At 34.8% G+C, this 9,731-nt stretch overlaps 1 long non-coding RNA gene across 1 annotated transcript; it reads left to right on the top strand.

Annotated features, from left to right (window-relative positions):
* On the top strand, positions 1-7,494 carry LOC131546843 (uncharacterized). Its single transcript, XR_009272795.1, has 4 exons — positions 1-127; positions 590-706; positions 4,020-4,120; positions 7,443-7,494. It is a non-coding gene; the product is annotated as an uncharacterized LOC131546843 (long non-coding RNA).
* Positions 7,495-9,731: the final 2,237 nt, after the last annotated feature.

The raw sequence follows: 9,731 nt of genomic DNA on the forward strand, positions 1-9,731 counted from the left end.
ACAAAGAATATCGTTTACATGTATTGCGTCAATTCTGCATGTTATGAAAGACTCTCTTGCTCTGTATCTTTCTTTGCGTGCGTGAGAAAGCGACGGAGAGGTGTGCGCCTTCACACTAGAGTTTATGGTACGTCAAATACAGCTACAGATGAACTGAAAAATTAAATTCTAATAATATAATATAGTAACGCCACATTTTATTGTCAGTAACGGTAACGGCGTTGTAATGGGGGAAACAGTAATTCGTTTGATTACTCGTTACTGAAAAAAATAACACCGTTAGTAACGCCGTTTATTTATAACGCCGTTATTCCCATCACTGGTAAATACTATACTACAGTATTTATTACAGTTTATCAGTTCAATATAGTTAATACTACAGTATGCTGTAGCATTCATTAACAAAGTGTTGTAAATGCTATAATATATACAGTATAATAAACTTTAATAGTATGGCTCAAAAACACTATAGTATTTACAATAAATTGCTATAGTATTTTTAAACATGCTAACGCAAGTACACGAACTAAGGCGCGAGCTCTAAAAGGTGCACAGCTGCAAATGCTTTTATTAATATCATTTTTCATAGCGGTAAAGCTTCTGGAGGCGATAACATTACATTTAAATGACCGGATGATCCAAACTTTCCCGCGACCTGTCCTCCTCCTAGTGTCTCTAACGTTAAACCGGATGTGTTATCTTTCAGGTAAGTAGTTAAAATGCACTAAACACAATTTAGCTAACTTGTTCATCAAAGTTTATACAGTTTACGCTACTTACGCCCCTTGTATCGCTAAGATTGCAGTGCGTAGGCCTACTTAAATTGTGAACCGCGATTAAATATTTCACCTAGTACTTGAATAGGCCTGAAGACATGTTACGCATTCCAGTCGTAAACAACACAAGGAACCTAAACAAAAGAATTGCATTGTGAACAATAAACCCAAAGAAGTCTGGATTTAATGCTTATTTATACATTGTAGGTGCTTAAAGTTTCACTAACAAGTCGTGACAGTTGAGTGATTAACTTGTTTAATATTATTATCTATTCTGTTCCATACATCAGACCTTTGAAGGGATTGAAATACAGCTTGTAAAATTAAAACATCTTGCAAAAACTTTCATTATAATATCCACTACCAACTTACTTTTTGTTCAGTGAGTGATCTCTATACATACACTGGACAAAAATTGGTGTAGGATTTACTTTGGAACTATTTTCACAGAAATGTGTAGTAAATTTCTAAAAAGTAATGACAAAGAATCAGAAAATAACACTGAATTAAACATGATGTAAGATGTAAAACATATTCCTTTTTATTTTTTTACAACCATTTTTTTAGTGTAAATTAGATGATATTCAAAATATTCTAGATTAGGCTAAGGTTTCCACAATGTTTCAATTTGACACTTATAACATCACAACTCAGCAACTTATGCGTCATCTAGAATTCATATTTTCCCTCTCATAAATATGACTTTGCTCAGTCATTCATGTGCTCAGAACTCATAATTACAAATCCACTTGAAGGGCACATAACACTCACACAAACCGATCTGCATTTGAATTATTTTGTATGTTTATTATGTTTTCAGTTTTATCGTCCTTGTGTGGATATTTGTGTGAAATTACAATTACTATATACAAAATTACTATATATTGAATTTACCTAAACAAACCCACATAGATCCTGACAACTGAGTCACACTCAAGTCAAAGTCAGGTGTGTGTGTGTGAGAGTGTTTGTGATTTATATTTACAGGTTGTGTGTAGATTGAAGATTAAATTCTTCATTTCCAGCAGTAGTCGTCTTAGTGAGATTTAGCACCGAAAACAGCTTACACATGACATGCACGTACACACACACACACTCAGGAATCATCTCTGGGAGGTTTAACGCTGAAATGAGCTGGAACTACACCAGGCGACACACGCACACACTTACACACACAAAAGAGAGCTGGAAGAGAACCAGTGGACATGGTCAGCCAACTGTTGTCCTGGCTCTGATTATACCAGCCTCAATTCTGCGGGCTTTTCTGTCCCTTCCCTGTCATCTCATGCAGGGTATGGTGACCTCATCAAGACAAATCGTTTATTTGGGTTGTGTATATTTCAACACAATGGCAAAGATGGAGAGAGAAAGAAAGGACAGGAGTCAGGGGCACAACATTGGTGCGAACACACACACACACAAACACACAAAAACATACAAACAATGCAACAGCAAAAGGATTTACTCCTAAACCCTCTTGTGCACTATTGTTAGTATAGCACATTTGGTGAACTGTTGTGTTAAAATTCATAGGAATGTTCTGGTTGGAATTAGGCCTGTCACAATAATCAATATATCGACTTATCGCACAATATATGTACATGACCTCAATATATTTTGGTGACGCAATATATCGCCCATTATATTTACTTAAAAATTAATGTCACCATGTTTTTTGCATTCCACTTGTGCCTGTGTCTTTTGCAGCTTCTCGTACATAACGTGGATTGTTTTCCTGGATTTTGTCATGAGGTGCTAGTTCACATTTTAAAAAAGTTTTTACAAAAAATTATATGGCCTTGTTTAGGGATCTGTGCCTTTGTACATGCGTACATCTGACTGCTAAGTAGTGATTGTGTTTTTCAGTAATGCTGTGCACCCTTAATTTACAGAGAAAAGAAGGTCAGGGGAAAATCTGTAGATGGAAAAATCTCCATACAAGTTCTTTGTGCATTTTTCTCTTTTTTCCCTACTTGTTACTTTGCACTTTTTGTTAGAAAATGTTTATTTACTATTTATTCAAGTTTTTTATGGTATCTAATATTTTGATACTTAATTTCCCTGATCTAAATATTCTTAAGAATTAAAATTTTGTTGTCATTTGGAAGCGTGTAGGCCTTCTTGCATTATTATGCTGTTACATTATGATTATATATTCAGTGGCATAAAATGGTCTTTAAAATGACAATAATATCGCTTATCGCAATTATTTCTGGGGCAATATATCGCACAACAAAAAGTTGTTATCGTGACAGGCCTAGTTGGAATACAAGTTAAGTTCAATTGACAGCATCTGTGATATATTGTGGATTAATACAGAAAACAATTTTCACTCATTTCACAGATTGTAAAACCAAAATGTGTTTTAGAGTGTGAATCACTTGCAATTGTATTTTGTGGGGCAAAACATAAAGGGTTAAAAGCGAGAAATGTTATTATAGTTTTGTTAAAGCATGTAACTTAATTCCTCTCTACAAAATACTGTGTTATTGAGCAGTACAGTTATTTAAATCAACATTTTAGAACTACTTTTCTAGTAGAACTACTTTTACCAATGTAATTTTACCAGAAATTTTCCCTTTATGGTATCCTTCCATGTATTATGTGTAAGTTACAGGGCTTACATGACTCTAGTCATGACTATAGTGTACAACTTTGCACAGACAAGGTTAATAAACGATTTTCAACTAGTCTCAAATTAATTTATAATCTTTAGGTCTCGTGGATTAAAAAGCACAGTATTTAATGTTTACCGTGGTACAACAGACCCCTTTGTAGACATCCATTTTAAATGTATAATTGCAAAATATATTACATTTTATTCATTATGTTTTATTCAAACAAAAATGTCCAAAAAACGTTTTTTTTATGCTCACCATTGCTGCATTTGATTTTTATAAAATTACACATTTATTTATTTATTTAAATAGGCGGTTTTCTATTTTAATATATATATTTTTATTTATTCCAGTGGTGGCAAAGCTGAATTTTCAGCAGCTATTACCAGTCTTCAGTGTCACATGATCCTTCAGAAATCATTCTAATATCCTGATTTGGTGCTCAAGTCATTATAATTATCGATGTTAAAATAACAGTTGTGCTGCCTAATGTTTTAAGTAATACATTTTCCCATTAGTTTTAAATGTACAAAAGAACAGCATATGTACAGTAAATCAGGTGCAGGGAAAGAGAAGAATTAGTGAATGCTGAAGTGTGTAAATGAAATGTCTGCTTTACTTTCAGGTGGTCTCATAAGACTAGAGTCGTGAGTCATTTTCTCTGTGCTGACCACAGGCCATTCAGATGGGCTGATGATAAAGTCTGGAGGTGTCTGGAGAGGAGAGGTGACTGCTGAATATGACCCTCTCTCTTACTCCTCTCTCTTTCCGTCTCTCTCACACACACTGTCTTGCTCTCCTTTAGTAGTTGGCACGAGGGAGGTTTGATTTTATCACACCACCTCTATCAACCCTTGCTTTGGGCTCTCTCAGCTGAAAGGTTCAGATGTTATCTCTGCCATCTCTATCTCTCCTCCAACCCATCTCTTGACCTCCATCAGCCTAACAGCATCCCTTGTCTCCTTTCTGTCTCTTATCTCTAAAAGAAATGAAGTTTTTAGATTAGCTTACGACTGATCTTAACTGACTCCTTATTTACATGGATTGTTGATGTTGATATCATCTGGTGATTCTTTGACTTAATGGCATAAGGTCTAGTCCCCACTGCACCTTATACAGGCCTAAGAATGCCCATTTAGACAGGAAGAGACCACGTGACTGGCATGTTAACCAACCAATCTTATCTGCGTCCTGCTGACATGAAAAGAAATAGAAAGATTTTTTTTCTTCTGTGCTTTCACTATTTTTTATATCCCTCCCCATTCGAGCTTTACTCTGAGTTTGAAACTTGTTATTGCCTCCTTAAGATGAATTGCTTGCTGTGTTCCTCTTTTGTAAGTCACTTTGGATAAAATTATCTGCTAAACAAATAAATGCACGTGTATCAAATTTTACTTGCCATTTAAGACATCATCATTTCTCTGAAATAGATTGTGCCAGTTATAGATTGGCGTGGATTTATTTATTTTTTTTACATTTAATTTAATTTCAGAAAAATTGTTGAAAATATGTTGCTTTTTTTGTTGTATTCCTAATTTGTAAGTTACTTTGGACAACAGCATGTCCTTAGTGAAATGTAAATGTAATACATTTTTTTAAACTTTCCATTTAAGGCCAATTTTCCTGAAATAGATTATATCCTAAGACAGGCATGGAATTTAAGGCTTCATCATTTCTTTTTTTTCTTTAAAATCTTTTAAAATTTAATTTCAGAAAAATGGTTGAAAATATGTTGCTTTTTGTTGTTGTTGTTGTATTCCTCATTGGTATGCAACAATTTATTTCTTGCCATTTAAAGCTATTTCTTCTGAAATAGATTGTATCCTAATAATATATAGGCATTGGAATTGTTTACATTTTTACTTAATTTGGGAAAACTGTTGAAAATATGCTGGTTTTCTATGTTCCCTTTTATTGCGTTACTGACTTATTCGACAGTCAGATCTTTAATGTGACAGACCTGCCAAACAGATTTGAAAGTCATGGTGGTGGATGGATGAACATATGAAAAGTGATCAGTTTAAACGTCAAACTGTATTTTACTCCCTCTGATGTGTCTTCATCTCCAGCTTTCTCAAATGTCAGCATACTCAACATGAATCATCTTTCTTTTTACCCCTACACTTGTTCCTTTTCCCTCCCTTTTGCCGTCTTTGCCTATTTGTCTTTTGTCTTGTACGACATTGTGACACAGCTCTCTGATTTGTGCCTGACATGCTCCTTTTATCTGTCTATTTTTAATTCTCAGTAATTCAAATCAGTATTTTCCTTGTAGTTCCTACACTGTCTTCTCTCATCTTATATAGTTTCATCTCTTCTAATCAGCATTTTTGTTGCTCTGAAATAGACGAGGAATTTTCTCACCCTTGACGATAGTCTAACTCGTCTTCTCCATCACTGTCGATGAGTTCCAACGTTAAGCCAGGATTTGATAGATGTTTCTCCTCACACCTTTTCTGTGACGCTGTTTAAACCCTGCTTTGAGAGCCTACCCTCATTTGTCACCGAGTGTGAGATGTCCTTTTAAAGTATATTGGACTGAGGACAGATTCATGCTGTCATAATCCTGGTCCCCCACCCGAAGACAAACCTCATTTCTGAGATGATGCCAGGCAGTCATTTTGGGAACACAACATGTCCGTAAGTGAAAAGTAACACTTTCCTTAACTTCAGTGCTGAGATCAGAACAAAAGATAAAAGGAAATGGCTTCAAATTAACCCTGAATAACCTTATCATACTATTATTCAGTTTCACTAAATTGTGTCTTTAACTTGAGAGCACTCTAAGTGGGTTGTGAGTATATCCCTCAGGCTTTAGTTTCAGTATGCTAATTTAACGTAAGTCTGTGGGCCTATGTGTCCTGAATCTGACTTTGTAAGGTTCATATGTTTAACCTTCTAAGGTTGCTCTTTTGAAAATTCAAACTCTTAACTTCTGAAGTGCATTTACACAGTGTAGGGTTTTTCACCAAAGAAAATAAATGACATCAATTGAGAGGAGGCAGTGCCCCCACGTGCTGTGATTGGCTAATTAGTCAATGCAACAACACCCGACTATCATGTTCACAGCTGTTTTGCTTGAATAAATCAAACTGATGGAAATGGGCAGACTAACTAAAAGTAAACAGCTCACCCACTTAGACGTTATCACTTTTGGTCTCATCTGAATGGAAATGACTTGAAATTAAGAACTATGAGCAAGTTTTTCTAGCAAGCACTAAGCTCTTTTAAATTAAAGGTGTGTACCTTGTGACTGCCGTCATCATTTACATTACATTTCACATTTATTAATTTAGTAGTTGCTTTTATCCAAAGCGAATTACAAATGAGGAACACTGCAAGAAATGTATCATTACAGCCAAGAATATTTGCTGTACACAATGCCAAGTTTCAAGTATTAGCTAGATTAGTATACAAGCTACAGCAGATGCAGAAAAGAAAAAGAGAGAGAACAAGATTTTTTTTTTTGTTATTAAAATAATTGCTTTTGTTACAGTTAGTGTTTTGCAAAAGAGACTTGCTGTTTCTTGCTGTGTTTACAAAGTAATTGTTAACTGATGGTCAGAAAAGATGACTTAATAATAATAGCTTGTTACTGTAATAAAAACACACTACATTGCGGTCTTAGTTTTTTGATGATAGTGTAAGGTAACATGTTACATATGCTTTAAACGATGTAAACCCCTCATTTGATATTTTCAGTATACCGTATGTCTGAGACATACTACAACAAAGCAGCACCTTTCAATGGGCTTTCGAACAGCAACTTTTAACTGACTTTTCAAGGACTGGCAATGGGACAATCTGGATGATATTGTTCACTGCTATTTGCTGTGTTTGTATCATTATAAGTGGTTGCAAACTTGCTGGTTTTGGCTTCAAAATATCTAAAATGCAGTTTGCAGTTGATGTCGATTACAGTTTCAAACTTGTGCGGACTCTAAATACAGCTCTTGGTTGAAAATGATGCATTGTTATTTATTTAAATATGTATGTTTGTTTTTGAGCACCTCATTTGCCTAACTGTTTCTCTCTGATTGATTGACAGTTGTGTTTCCAAACCAGCCGCATCATCAGAAGTGTCACAGTCAATTTCGTCCCCTATCAGTTCACCTCGAGTGAAGAGACAATGGAACCATGGGTAATGATTCCAGAACTGGAAAGCAATATTATAGAATATTACAAATTCACTTTAGAATGTGTTTGAATGATTCTTTCATTCTGTCATTTGCATCATAATGGCAGAGCCACTGGTCATGCATGGTTCCTTGCTCTAATAGGGGACAATTTTGCCAGAATGGGCATGAGGTATTCTGGCAACAATTACTGCCTCACTTCATGTCGATGAATATAAATGAAATTGTAGCATGGTAGAAATATAGTATTGATGCCACTCCCCCCATTGATATTAGAGAATGTTAGTTTCATGTTTTCAGTGGCTTTGACCTTTGGACGTGATGATTCCCTTGTGATTACATGGTGAAATTAGGAAAAGGAAAACATTTGCTGTAGGTGGGGTCTAAAGATTTTACTAAAAATGTATATTACACAATGTCTATTTAGGGGCATCATGCAGCTATTTTTATTTTTATTTTTTATTTTTGGAGGGAGCAGCAGTTCCAGTCCTGGACCAATTGGAATCCTAGTTGAAAAGGCATGAACAAAGGAAAAAAATAACACCTTTTACAACTTACAAGGACTTAATAGGTCCCACTTTATATTAAGTGGTCTTAACTACTATATACTTACATCAAAAAATAAGTACAGTGCACTTATTACATTCATATTGTATTGCAAAACACTTTTGCTGCTATTGAGGTGGGATACGGGTAAGTATATTAAGTATGTAACTTAATTACAAATGTAATTACATGCAAGTATTTTTGAAATATAAGTACAATGCAAAAACATGTATGTACAGAATAAGTGCATTGTGCCAAATGATTAATTTAAATGTAATTGCATAGTAGTTAAGGCCACTTAGGGATGATTTTAAACTTTTTCATCAAAGATGCAAATATTCTTTTGCATTCAAATTCCACTTGCCTCAAAAATCTGAGGGGGCCTCTTTTTAGCAGACCACATAATCTAAGTAGTCTAAATGCAGTTTTTTTACTTGCATCTAAATTGTAAAAAGTGAAGTTAAACAGTGCCATTTTGCCTAGATGGGTCCTATATAATCTGAGCTATTACTTTGAGAACGTACAGTTTGCACTGACACCTGCAGTAATTTAACCCACTTTAACTCTGAACACACACTTCCCAAACTTGTCGGTGTTCTTCGCTGACAGCCATTCCCACAGAGGAACAGAAAGAATGAGACAGATAGAAAATGTGCAATGTGGAAAAAAATGTAGCAAGGGAAACATAGGAGAGGCACAACATGCTTTCAAGTGCTTAGCCTTTGACATCCCCCAGCCGAGGATGCTATGTCAATCATATTCATAAAGAGCAGTGCAAGTATGACTGTAGAGGTAGTAATGCTTGATATGTAGATGCAATGTCTGACATTACAGCTGATTACTGAAATATTAAAAATAAATAATTTATTATTAAATTACCAGTTATAAATGCAGTTCACCTGGCATTCACGGAAACTGTATAATATTAAAAATGTGAAGAACTATCCCTATTATTTTCATTCAATTGAAACTGAGGTGCTCCAAGAAAAGGTCTCTCAGCAAAGAGTTGGTTTAATTTCTCAGGTTTAAATGAACCTAAGAAAGGAAACAAGAAAGGAAAAAGGAAATTGGGTGACACATTAAAAGAATAAAATCTCTCTTTTAAGCTTACCTCAGATAACTCTTGATCTACTGGCTCACTGGTGTTTATATTTGTCATAAAACCGTGATTGCATTTGTTGTGCGCCAGGCACACAGTAAGCAATAATATTTACAGCCCTCTGTAGTCTATTAAAGGAACAGCCTTGGAGGATAAGGGCACGCATGCAATCAATAACTCGGATGAGGCTGGGATCCGATTGGCTGTAAAACAGACTAAACAAAACATTAAACAAGAAGACAAATAAGCCGCATATGAGATATATAAAGTTCTCGCCTGGTTTTAAGGCAATGCTGTAAAAACCTAGCAATATGCTCTACAGTGTATTACATCAGTCATTTATTTATCAATATTTTTAGTCTTGTTTGGCAGTAAACATTTATAATCAGCTTCAAATGAGAAAAAAAAGAATAAATACTTTAGCAAGAAAAATGACATATTAAGACTTTTATTTTATTTTTATTAAGAGTTTTACGTTTATTTACTCCAATGGCAAATGTTGTTTTATGATCTTGTTTTAAGCATAAATATACCAATAATTAGTGCAGTTTATTCT

This window comes from Onychostoma macrolepis, chromosome 01 (genome assembly GCF_012432095.1).
Source record: "Onychostoma macrolepis isolate SWU-2019 chromosome 01, ASM1243209v1, whole genome shotgun sequence".
In the NCBI taxonomy this organism is placed as follows: Eukaryota; Metazoa; Chordata; class Actinopteri; order Cypriniformes; family Cyprinidae; genus Onychostoma; species Onychostoma macrolepis.